The following is a 12868-nucleotide window of genomic DNA, read 5'->3' as shown; positions in this document are numbered from 1 at the left end:
GATACCAACATGATCCTTAGCAGAAACCAGGTTCCAGCTGCAATCCACTCACTCCTCAGGGGTGGGATGCAGTGAACACAGCTGTGAGGAACCCAGTGTGTACAGCCCAGGGCCCCTGGGAGCAGGACTAGGGAGGGTGCCCAAGGGAGAGCAGCAATCCCACAGGAGCTGCCCAGGAGCAGGACTGGGTACCAGCTCTGCTCCGAGCCATGGGCTCCATCTACAGTGAGAAAGCACCAGCTGCTGCTGACCCTCCATGCGGGTCCCAGAAGCTCGTGGGGACTTTGGGAAAGAGGGAACAAAATCACAGGAGAGCCCGTGGAGGAGATGGCACCACAGCAGCCCTACAGAGCAGAGGGATGGATGGAGTGGCATGTGCTGAGGGGCCAATCGCCTCAGCCCAGCCCCTGAGGGAGCTCTTGTCCCGGGGGCCCTTGGCAGCGGCCCGTCCCGCAGCGGCCACGGCAGGCCTGAGGGGGCGGCACAGGCCCCGGCGCAGGCAGGCGCCCTCGTAGGCGGGGAGGCCGGGCCCAGACAGGGCCAGCTGACGGTGCAGGGATCGAGGGGAACACCCGCAGTGGGCTGGGCTTCCCCGGGGTTACTGCCGGTCACCGGGGCCCGGAGCCGCGTGTGTACAACAGCCCACGGCGCCTGACCGCGCCGGGCCAATCGCGCCCCGCCGCCCGGGCCGGCCCCGCTCCTGCCCTGCCCCAGCCCCGTTCCCAGCTCCCATCCCAACCCCGCCCCTGCCCCGCGTCGGACTTTCTCAAAAAAGCGCCAGATGCTGGAGTCGTGGGAAGTGCGAGCACTTCAAATCGTGTTTAAAAATGAGCTCCGGTTTTAGCTTTTAAAAGACAGTAGAAAAAATCCGGAAGGCAAACCATTGTAATTCAGTATGCGTGTGGACGGATGTAGTCACACTCAAATACGGGACTATATATATATACATAAATAACACAAAGGTATCACTCATAAAGCGGAATACTTAGATTTAGAAGAGAGGCTTAAAGTACGATTTTCATGCATATAAATGTTAACTGTGTTTTAATCTGGTAATTTTGTATTTTGAAGTTGGCATTACATGAAAACAAGCAAGTTTTCATTCACTTTTATTCAGTTAATTCTTAACTGAAAAAAAAAAACCCTTTGTAAAATTGTGTCTTGTATTTCTTTTTAAACTGGAAACACTTTGCAGAACAAATAGTATTTCATAATAGAGAACAGTGACGACAGCTCTTACATGCCCCTTTGGCTTTGTAACAAACACAGCTGTTTGTTTTACTTTTTTTTTTTCCGTTCTCCTAAAATAGCTTTTTACAAAACTCTGGTCTTTATCACTCAAACATAAGAAATGCTTATCCCTTTTGAAAATACCTATGACCTTCAGGCAACTTATATGCTAAGCGAAGTCGTCATTTTGACAAAATCATCCTAATTCCGTGTTCCTTCATGTACAGAGAGGTCTAACATTCTGTCATATTTAGACAGTTATATAAAATTAAAAATTTCTAAGGTGATCACATAATTCTGGTAACCCCTGCCATGTGACTTTTAATGTTCAGAAACACGAAGAGACTTACACAATCATAATATTTCTCTTCTTCCTTGTCTTTTTGAGTTGCCTAATTACATACTGGTGATTCAAATATCACACATTTTACTACCATATTATCAATGAAATAGATTTGGCCTGATCCTGAATCCCCAAGAATTTATGCTTGGATACGTTGTTCTTGGGTGGTCACTGGTAAGTGCATCATTAGAAAACCAAGATAATTATTTTAAAAGCCTTGAATGACTACAACTGTGACTGAGGTCAAGATGTTTTCTCACGTCAAGCAGGTGCAGAACATCAGGCTGCTCTTCACTCACCTGTCCACTATCCCCCTTCAGCCAAAAGTCTTTCAAGATGACTCAGAGATCATGTGTCTCTTTTCACAGGGCAAAGATGGTGGGGACAGGTTTCAATTAACTTCAGCAATTTTAAAATGTGTGAAATCCACTTTGGTTAAATAAGCATCCTCTAGTCAGGGGAGACACGGAGGTGGTGCTCATAGTGACTCACAGCAGCAGTCTGAGATACCTGTTTTAGAGAAGGGTGAATCATCTGCTGGTGGTGCATCTGTAACTTCTATACACGGATACCTGGATCAGTTTTTGGATGCCTGTCTTTTAGATCATGAGTTTGGTGCAATGAGTTCCACACCTGGATATTACTGAGGAGAGCCCTCAACTCTAAGCATGGGCTCTAAGTGCTCAGAGTGAGAAATATGTCATCTGAGGCATCTTGGTGGCTTTGGCCTATGACTAAGCTTCCTTGTTTGAAGCTAAGGAGTTTTAAAATGCCCTAAGAATTACTGGAAATTTGAAATGCACTTGACATATAAGCATATTTTGTTTTTTCCTACTGGGGGTGATTAACTTCTGGAAATTGTTTTCAACAGCATCAACAGGTTCACCAATGCTTTAGGGAGACTCATTGCAAACAAGGCCCATAACTAGATGGTAAAAGCAAAGACCTGCCCTCTGACACACACAAAAGGTTCATGGACACAGGTCTGAGTAGAGCAGAACTGGAACAGCCTCAAACAGCTTGCAGGCTCTCCTAAACAGCCTCTCTGGTTGCCACTGATGGAAAATATGACATGTCAGGCATGTACAGCAGGATCAGGAGTAGTTGCCAGTAGTTACCCTGCTCTAAATTCTGCTTTCATGACAACCCCTGTTACAGCATGGGGACACAGAAGGCTGGAATCACTGTGGATCCCGTGCTCCCACCCATCTTTGGAGGCAGCACTCCTATTCCTCCACATCGTTCCTTCCAGATCTTCCAGTTCTCTTCCCCAGGCTTTGTTTGAGCACTCCAAGCCTCTAAGAAGGCCAGCCATCAAATTATCAAGATGCTTGATGGCACATAATAAATACTGCATCTTTGGGAAAGAGGCTCATAAGTGAGTTTGCCACTCCTGACTAACAAAGCCATCTCAGACTCATAAATGTACGTAATATACTGGATTTGATGCTGTGGAAGATACTGCAGGCATTAGAGTTTTCAGGAAATAAGTCTCTAGAACTGCAAGTAACAATGCAGTAGCTTTGTTTTAATATTTGTATGGTATTTATTTTCTGTGATTATGAGATTTTTTCTTTGTCTCTAGTCTTTCCAATACCAATTAAGCTTAGTCATATGCTGGCAGAGCATAAGAGGCTATAATAGAGAAGCATCAAAACAGGAAATTTTTGTTTCACAACTAGCTTTAATTTGGATTCAGAAAGGTGAAAAATTGAAGGAAAAATTTACAAAAACTTTTTGGATTTATCTGAAAACAGACAAAAAGCTCCCAGCTTTTTGTGTGGTTGATTGTCCATGAGGCAGTTTCAGTCTTAAGTGTTTGCCTACCTTTGTCTTTGATTTTACTCTTTCCATTCCACCTAGTAGTATATAAGATCACCACCTTTGCACACAAATACAGCTGAAGAGTCTTTTCCAAGCAACATCTAGAAGAACTTCATTTTGAAAATGGAATTTTTGAAATTTCAGGAAATTTCAAAATGTCCAGAACGTCTTTTTTTCTCCTTCTAGTTTCAAACAGTGGTTCAATTATGTTGACCACATTTTCTGCTGGCAGGTGGTTCTCTCAGTGGAATTTTTCCAGTCAGAAGGATGATGCAGTTTTATATGGGCTGGGCCAGCCTCTAGTCTGAATCACTGCTAGTGAATTTATTTGGTTCCCACTCTGTTGTTGACTTCCTACGTGATGATGGGCAGGTCCCTTAATCCTTCAGGAACTAGGTAAATTCTGCTTTCCTTCTTTCCTGGTTTTCTGCTGTCCTCTGTGGACAAAAGTCTTCATATTCCACATCCAGCACAGGGAAGCCAGAGCATGGTTAGGGATTTTTAAGACAAAGAGCTGTCATAGAAACCTTCCATCTTACCTGCTTTACTTAGAGTTCAGCCATTCCTGTTTCTCCAAAGTTCACAAGGCACATCCTCAGTCCTTCAGTCTTTGAGGAAAACCAGACCACAGTATCCTATCCTTTGCTACTACAGAAACCTTTGCCATAAAAAAACTCCTGTGCAATGAAAGACACTCTAACAATGAAACTAAACCACCTTATCCCAGGAGATGCATGCAGAGGTTTTTCTTTTCCTCAAGAGACTCAAATCAGTTCCAATTGCACATTTAAATACATAAAGCTTTTGAATGCTTGATGGGTTGAGGCACAGCTCTCCTTTAGGCATAGCTTGTTCTATGCCCTCATCCTTATCTGAATGCCTTAAGCTAACAGAAAAGCACAGACTGATAATAAATGCTTCTGCCATGAGAACTGGACACATTTAATTTCTTAACAGCTTTCTTACTGTCAGCTCCTTCTTCTATCTGAGCAGGTACAGGACATACTGCAAGGATCACTAATTTCCTGACACATCTTTGTCAGTAACCCCTTAGCTGAGTTCTCCCTGCCCTGGTGAGTTACTTTCATTCAGCTGCAGTATGCACTGTGCTGTGATAGATTTTTGTTTGGCTGGAGAAACACTTCTGTGTCTCCTGCCCAGTGCTGCTCTGCCACATAGCAGTAGAGCCACTAAACTGGGGCACAGGAAAGCTCTAAGCTCAGCCTCTTGGCCCTTTAGTTGCACCCTCAAGATACACCTCCTTCCCATATGGCCAGCACATACAGACATTTCCAGCCCACATGTTTGCCTGGGCACAGTGTATGTTGTCAGTGCCAATGGCCTTCGGCCTCTTCTGGTGCCCAAGAGATAGGGCAGAGAGTTTTCCTGGCCTCATGGCATCAGCTCTAGCACAGGGGTAGTACCACAGACATCCTCATAAATGTGATTGCTGTTCACTGGCAATGTTTAAATACATAAGACTGCTCCAGGCATATAAAATAGTAAATATTTCTAAGATCAGTCTTTGATCAGATATTGCATCTTGAACACAATCCCCACTTCAGAACACATTAGCTTATTAAATGCACTCAGTTCCATTCTGTGAGGAGACTACTGCAGAGAAAGAACTGATTCCTGGTCATGAGGAGGCTACAGTGCAGCAGTAAAAGAGAACAGTGCTCACTTAGAAAGTGACTCGGCTTAAAGATAATTACCCTCATCCTCAGTGTAAAGTAGGGAGACACTGTAGACTAGCTGGCATAGAAAAAGCACCTCTCAGTAAAAGCTCAGATTTATAACAACTGAAAAAGTGCCTCCTTCCTGGTGTATTTGCAAATAGCTTTTCCGTGGCTTAGAGGACAGGGTTAGGCTGCTCTTCCTGTTGGGGGAGATAGGGACACTGATATAAAAAATGTTCTTACTGCAAGATAGCGATTACAAGAGTACATTGCAGAGAAACAGCAGCAGAGGCTGAGAAATAACCTGGCTGCCAAAGAGCTGTTTGACTGAACCGGCAGAGAAAAGTGGGTGGGAGCTAATTCCAGTTAAGGGCATGCTTCAGTTCCCATGGCTGGCAGGGTGTCTATGACAGTGACAAATAAATAAAGATAAGGCACTTGGCACTGCAAAACCCCAGTGAAGTCAATGCAAGTGAAGTCTGTCAAGAGGGGCTGCTCTGATTTCCCAAATGACAGCTCTGTAGTAAGCTGGGTAAAAAACTTGGCTTTGTGAAACAACCTGTAGCACTTCATTTAGCACTTAAATCCACAGCTAGTGACTCTCCTTCACTGACATGTCAGTATGGCCTTTTCACACTTTCCTGCTGGTTTATACTTTTTATCATACAATACACAAGCTACCACATGTTTTAAATTTATAATTGTGTGTGGGGTTTCTGAAGGTTGTTGAAAACTATCAGCAAATGCCAGGGATGGAAAGACATGGAATGTATGCTAACCTGCACATCTGCTGACTTCACCTCCCCCATCACAGCTACAGCTACACAGTCAGCTGTCACACACAGCAGCACAGCCCTCTTGGTTTTCTTCCCTGTGCTATGTGGTGAATGAATTTACTAGTTCAGAATGTTTCTCCATTTTGGTTCCTCCTGAAAAGCCCACTACTCCAGTTTCCCTGGTTACAGTAGTCAGATTCCACTGTGCATCCTGGCTGCCCTGCTGCTGGCTGTAATGTGGATCAGAGCATCAGGCTGCTGATAGATCAGATGCACTGGGTCTGCAGCAGTTGCACTGAAAGCCAGCCCTCCAGGTAAGATGGGGAACAAGATCTGAGGGATCCTGCAGTAGGGAAGGGCCCATGTAATGGTGATCAGGAACCCTCAAACTTCTCTATCTCAGTGCTCCTTTAACCCAGTCCTTATTCCCAACCACTTTGGCTTTTCAGGGCCAGAGCCTCTTCAGAGGGCCAGACTCCATGGAGGTGAAAAGGCAAGGCTGAATTTAGGAAGAATGTCAGAACACTTACCCTTTTCCTTCACTGTGGGCACCCAAGATGGTAATACTCCTTTCTCCAGGCTAGCTGCTGGCTTTACATTCAGGCTGGCCAACTCTACACCATCTACAGCTCAGACTTCTTTGGAGATGCTTGCTGTGCAGCCAGGAATAGGGTTTTTTCATTCAGCAGTAGAAGACCAAGACTCATCTGGGCAAGACCACAGAAAGCCAACCAGAAGCACTAGCAAAGGCACCAGTGTGAGCCAGTGCTGCTCAAAAAGGAGCCAGATGAGATCTGCTAAAGGAGCAGACTGTCTCACATCTAGGAAAGCCACAAGCAAACCTATTCATGAGTAACCAGCACTGCATGCCATATGGCTGGGATCCCACAGAGCTCTCTCCTGGTTTGAAAGCTTGGGCCATCCTGCTCTGATAAGTTCCCATACAGGGCAGAGATGTAAATTGGTATCTACTGGGTGCTATGCAATTACACTGCTCCTCCCTAACCCTTTTGGGGTCTTCAGGGAACTCCGTTCTTCACCATGCTGGGCATTATAACACAGCTGCCAGAGGAGGTCATCACTTCCTGGATGAGAGAGCTGGAACACCAGGGGAACCCCAACCAGCCTGCAAAACATGAAGAGGAGCTGTGGCAGAGAGTCTTTCTATTTGCCACATACAGGCTCTTAAACCAGTTGGAGTAGGTAAATGTCAACTCCATCCATGGGAAGATGACAGCATCAGTGTGCCCAAGTAATGGTATCCATTCAGCTTATTCCAAATGAATTTGAGCCCACCTTAGGCCACAGTATCACCTATTCTGCAGAGGACATACATGTTCCACCACCACCCCAGCTAAATACTATCTCCTGGTATCATAGAAGCCCCCTTTGTACAAGTTTGTATGCTTCTATAGATTCAGATGGGGAGATAGTTACCAGGAAATATTACAGGACAAAGTCAAGACAGATATATGCTAAAAGATATTATGTTTCCTAGGGGCTGATAAGCTTCAGAGATAATCCTCATGAATTTGCAAGAAATTTTAAACTTGGACCACTAGTGTTTAATGCTCTACAAGGCTGCCAGCACACATTAGAACCTGCAACAAGTTGTATAACTTGGATCACACCCAGGAGGGTAATCTGCTCTACACAGATTAAGAATACAGTTATGTATGCAGGGGGGTGAAACAAAGTGCCCTCTGAAGGAATTTCTAGAGACCTGGCCAGAAGGCAGTGGTGAGTCAGGATGACCTTCTGCTTCCAAGCATTCACATTGGGATTAAACTACTAATGGCTGCTCCCACTAATGAGTGAACATGAATGAGTGGTGTGTTGTGTGAATTGCTATCTGCTTTACTAATAAAACTTTGATTCTATTAACAGTAGTTGATGAATAAAAAATATTTTAAGAAATAGCAATTGTAATCTGATTTTTCCCCCAAGAGTATTCCATATCAAAAAAATAGGACCTTATAGTACCTGTTTGGGAAAAACATGTTAAAGAGAGTGTGGCATGCATAACTCTTCATGGTGGCACCTGCAGATCCAGCTAGGACAGACAGTGCTAGCACAGGACAACTTCTGTAATGAAACAAACCATCTGGAAAGTCCAGTGAAACACATTCTACTGTTTACCAGAGAATTGGTGGCTGTGTGTAACATGTTCCTCCCCCAGAAATATACCATAGGATGTTCAGTCAAATTCAGCCCTGTGGAGGGACTTGACAGGAACCACGTGTGTGTAAGGGCAAGATCTCTTCAAAAGGAGGAGGTCCCACATAAGAGCCAGCTAAGTGCTTTCTGTTCCATCACCCACATGTTGTCTTCCCTTCATGCTTCAATGCATGGCTGGGGACCATGAACTGGCCAACCCAACTCTGCCACTTAGTCACTCTGCAAACACAGGCATTGCTTGAGTCTGCTGTTTTATAAAGCATCTCCACATGCCTTGTGCCTTCCACAGATGTCCAGAGAATCTGTGCAAACTCATCATTTCTAAAGCAGAAAAGTAACAAGTGTTGGAAGTCACACTGCTGCAAATAAACGAGACCCCTGACAATTTATCTTAATAAACCTCCCTTTTAATCTGCCTCCAGGTAATCTGCATTCCCATCTCTCCAGGACTCTGAAGTTTTACCTCCAATCAAGCAACAGCCAGATTTTTCCATCTGTAAAAAGAATGTGAGGTTGTTTGACTACCTATTGCAACAAAACTTAGCTTTATTATGTCAGACCAAAAGTATCCTCTGATTAACCACAGCCAGCAGGAGATGCTTTGAAGATGCTATAGAAGAACAGCCAGATTATATCTGGACCTCTATTTTTAATAACTACCAATAACCTCACCTTCTGTGAAGCACTCCTTCCATGTAAGTACTGAAAGGTTTGAACAGATCACACAGTCTTGCAGCTCCTCCCCAGAGAAGAGTTTAAAACCCAAGAGGCAAAATCCCCATCTACAAATACAGACACAGAGTTTTCTTGCAAGAGGCAGTCCAGAGCATTCATGGCAAAGCTGAGAATCAAATGCAGTCTCTTGCCACTAGGTTATATTTTCAAAACTATCTGTCCAAAACATGACGAGAGTGATTAAACTAAAGAAACAAAAGCTTTGACAGATGAAATTTCCTTCGAGATTTTCTGGTGCTGTTTCAGCCTGATCACTCTTGCACACCTGACCTTCAAGTGTGTGCAAGCACAGTGCTAGCTCATGCCCAGCCATTCAAGCAAAACTTCCTCCTTGATGAGCTTATTGCCTCCACTAACTCCTTCAGTACCAGCACACTGATATCAGGAACATTGTGATTTATTAAGACATGCAACAGAGTTTTTCCAGTGTTTCCTCTCCCCCAGCATTGTCATCATTGATGAGGTTCTGGCTTTGAGAGCTTTCTGGGTGCTGGCAGCTGGAGCTGGCAAGCTGTGGTCAGCAAACATTTGCAATCAGCAGCTGACTTCCCACTGTCACCTGCCTGCATGGGGAGAGAATAAAATATTTGCTTTTGTGCCCAGCACCTCATTTTGAGGGCAAAAGAAGGCCCCCCACGCTGTGGGACCTCCTGAGCCTACACATTGCCTATAGCTGTTGGATTTGTTTAGTGCCCAAGTGAAAGAAGCCAAATAGTGTGTGATCGAAGAAAAGGTAAAATGAGCTGGCTTAGCTATGCTTTACTGATATTAGTAATGAATTTTTACTCACTCAATGCTCTCAATTCTTGCTTTCCTTTTTCCTCTAATCTCTTTCATCTGTGTAAAATGGGTGATCTCAGTCCTGCTGAGACAGTCCTGAAAACTTTGCTTAGCTTTGTTACTTCCACTTCTGCCTCAGACTTTAAGGAAAGCCTTTGGGGTGTAAGCACCTGTAGAGCTAGAGGAACTAATTTCTAATCCTCTCTACCAGTGCCAAAACATTGTCAAATCCCCACACTTCTAGCAGAAGCCTCCCAGCTTCAGAATGTAACATGCCTTCACCTCTGCTCGTGCACCAGCAAGTATGGCAGGTGATGGCATGGCTCCAGTGCCCTCTAAAACTTCCCCGCTGCTGCTGCCAGCAACCTAAACAGAAGTCACCTCTTGTGGCATTTAGAAAGCCTTAGGGTATCAAGTGAGAGTTCTCCAAGGCTATATTGCCAGAAGTGCCAGAGGGGAGCCAGCAAGAACATTAAGATTAAATCCCATCACTTTAGAACTTAAATTAATTACAGAGCAAGGAAATCTGTATGAGGTAATTTATACACCTACGCAAGTTAAACCCTAGTTATATCCATTCTTTCCCCTCAGAGAAGTGTCTCTGGTTTGGCTCTGTATGCAGCAAAGTGAGGATATCAGCTTTTCCATCAATAGGGCAGAAATTTCCTACTCCCCTTTACCCCTGTAAAAGTCTAATGAGAATTTTAAAAATGTGCTTTTTTCTCCCTGATGCATAAAACATGAAATGGAGCTTATTTCCACTCTGCCACTGATCAGCTGAGCAACCTCTTCCATATCTTTCTGTTTCTTCTTCACAAGAACTACTAATCCCCACTGCACCTAGCCCTAAGCAAGAAACCCCTGCTGCATCCTGTGTTCCTGCTGCACCCATTAAAGGAATAACTGGGCCTATCCTCTATGGCCAGAGGCTTGGCAGAGCAGTTGGATTTGAACCATCTAGAGCCTATTTGATTCTGCAATCTTGATTAAGATCTTTTTTGCAAATGAAGAAAAAAGTCAATTGCGGGCCCAAAAACATTTAAAAAAATTCACATCAGTAAGTAATAAAAAAATTGTTTATTTGCCTAGTGATGAAAGAGCAAGGGTATAGCCACTGGTAGCCTTTCAGCTTAATACCTGCTTTTCAGATATCAGAGATATGATAGCTGTTCAGATCTAGTAGGGGTCTCAATGGACACTGTTTGAAGATCAAACTCACTTTCCCTCAGACCAGTTCCTCAGACAGTTCAAGCGCTGCAGGAACATGGTCACACTAACACAAGTGCCAGATTTTCTGTTTGGCTACAAGTGCCAGAGAGTTGCCAAATCTTTGGCTGAGCACAGAAACCTGAGAACAGTGACCCTTAGATAAGAGTGGTGCCAGGCAAATGGCTGTTTGATGCACACCCACACTCTCTGACATGTGAGGAACAAGGGGTTACTTTAGTGAAATGTCCTGACCAGGCACTCCAGCACACAAACCTTCACTAAGGATCACCTGAACAAGACAGCAGGTCAGTGACAGACCTCATTCGAGGATGGCCTCAGTCTCCAGCACCTCTGATGGCACTTACTGGAGCTCTGCCCCTCCACCCCTGTATCTGAGAGGTCATCAGCTGAGAAATACTCCTGGCTTGCCCAAAGAGATCCCACAGCAGACCTGCTCTGGCACAGTGAAGAGCCTACCAATGAACTATTAAGATGTTCAGAGACCTCAAAACCATAGCAATCTCTGTGCCTCTGGAAGAGGCAGCAAAGGCTCTTAAAATAGCAGCTCTGTCCCCAGAAGTAATTAATAAACTTCTAGACTCCGATGATATCCCAACAATAAGCAGAGAAAGGCCACATGGGAGGTCAGACTGCCATATCATCAGAAGAGAGACTTTCACAAGCCTTTATTGCATGGAAGGCTAGGGACAAGGGCACTGCTTTCTACAACAGTAGGAGACCCTGAACTCTCAGAAATATTTATAGGCTCTGTGGCCTTAGGGTTGCTTCAGGCTCCCAGTATCAGAGTGGTAAAGTTTTCTTTACACTATCCAGAGCATACCTAATTACAGAAAAGAGATAGAAACAAGGAAGAATTAAAAAAGATAGGTCTGTACTCAACCAAGTATGCTTCCCTCCCTGAGAGCAGACCATGCATTGCTTTGCTCCCCTTCCCCTCCACAGTACCAGTTATAATAAGTAGTATTCAAATTCATCTGTTTCCCCTTTTCTCTAGCAGCTGCTTTACCAGCCTTAAACAATGGCCCAAACCACAGAGTTTCTGAAGCTTAATCTCCAAACCTGCATTACAGTTTTACTGTAACCCACCCTTTCCCTAGCACATATCGATTCCCTACGTACCCACATCCCCCAGTCTTCCAGACATTTTACACCCATAGTCTCCTTTTATAGGAAAGTCCAACTGCTCAGCTGCCCTCCATTCCCTAGAAATCCCCCCACCTGAAAGGTGGGATAAGGCATAACTGAGGTTCAGTGGGGTCAGTCTACCTTTTTTCAGCAGACTAGTTTCCACCTTGTGCTACTTTCAGTACAAACTCTAAAATGCAGAGGCTAAACCCCTAACTAGGCCTGAAAGAAATTTATTAACATATCTGCCTGACCATAAGGGAATGATCCACCATCTCAGCCTTGCATAAAGGACACTCAGCCCAAGGCTTTTATATACAGGTGATTTTGGATATCCTCCCAAAGACAGTGTGAAGCAGTTTTCAGAGGAGAGGGACTCTTTATTTTTCAGAAACCAGAGATTTTTATGACTGTTTTTGTTGTTGTTGTCAGTTTTGGTTTGTTTGGTTTTTTGTTTGTTTGTTTTTTTAAGATGTTTTCTGAGTTTTGCCCTTGGAACCTTGGTAGTAATTGCTAGTTCCTCAGGAATTCTGGCTTTTGTTCTGTCAAGATAGCCCAGCAAAGTGGGAGGAAAACCAGCTCCAAATTAGCATTTAGCTGATGCTACAAACAACATATTTGGGGCCACCTTCTCCCTGTTATTAGAGGGCTTAGCACATTTTGAATGTGTGTGCTTTGACACACCTCAGATCAAGCCCCAGTTGTGTCTGCTGTGTCCAAGCCAGAAGAGTCACTCAGCTCTCAATGAGAGGTATCACATCTAAGGCACACTGAGGTTAAGGTCACAAGAGGACAGGGCACTGGACACCAATCCCATCTGTTGCAACATTGAGGGAAGAAATCTCAGAGGACTGAGTGGCTTTTGGAGGTCCTACAACCTCCCTTGAGGCAAATCAGGCACTTGCTCCTTTGGCATTTGGGAAGATGGTGGATATGGAAGGATGCTGCTGAATTCTCCTCTACTACGT

The sequence above is a fragment of the Serinus canaria genome, chromosome 6 (genome assembly GCF_022539315.1).
Source record: "Serinus canaria isolate serCan28SL12 chromosome 6, serCan2020, whole genome shotgun sequence".
In the NCBI taxonomy this organism is placed as follows: domain Eukaryota; kingdom Metazoa; phylum Chordata; class Aves; order Passeriformes; family Fringillidae; genus Serinus; species Serinus canaria.
The sequence above is the reverse complement of the archived record's forward strand: the minus strand, read 5'-3'. Positions refer to the sequence as shown.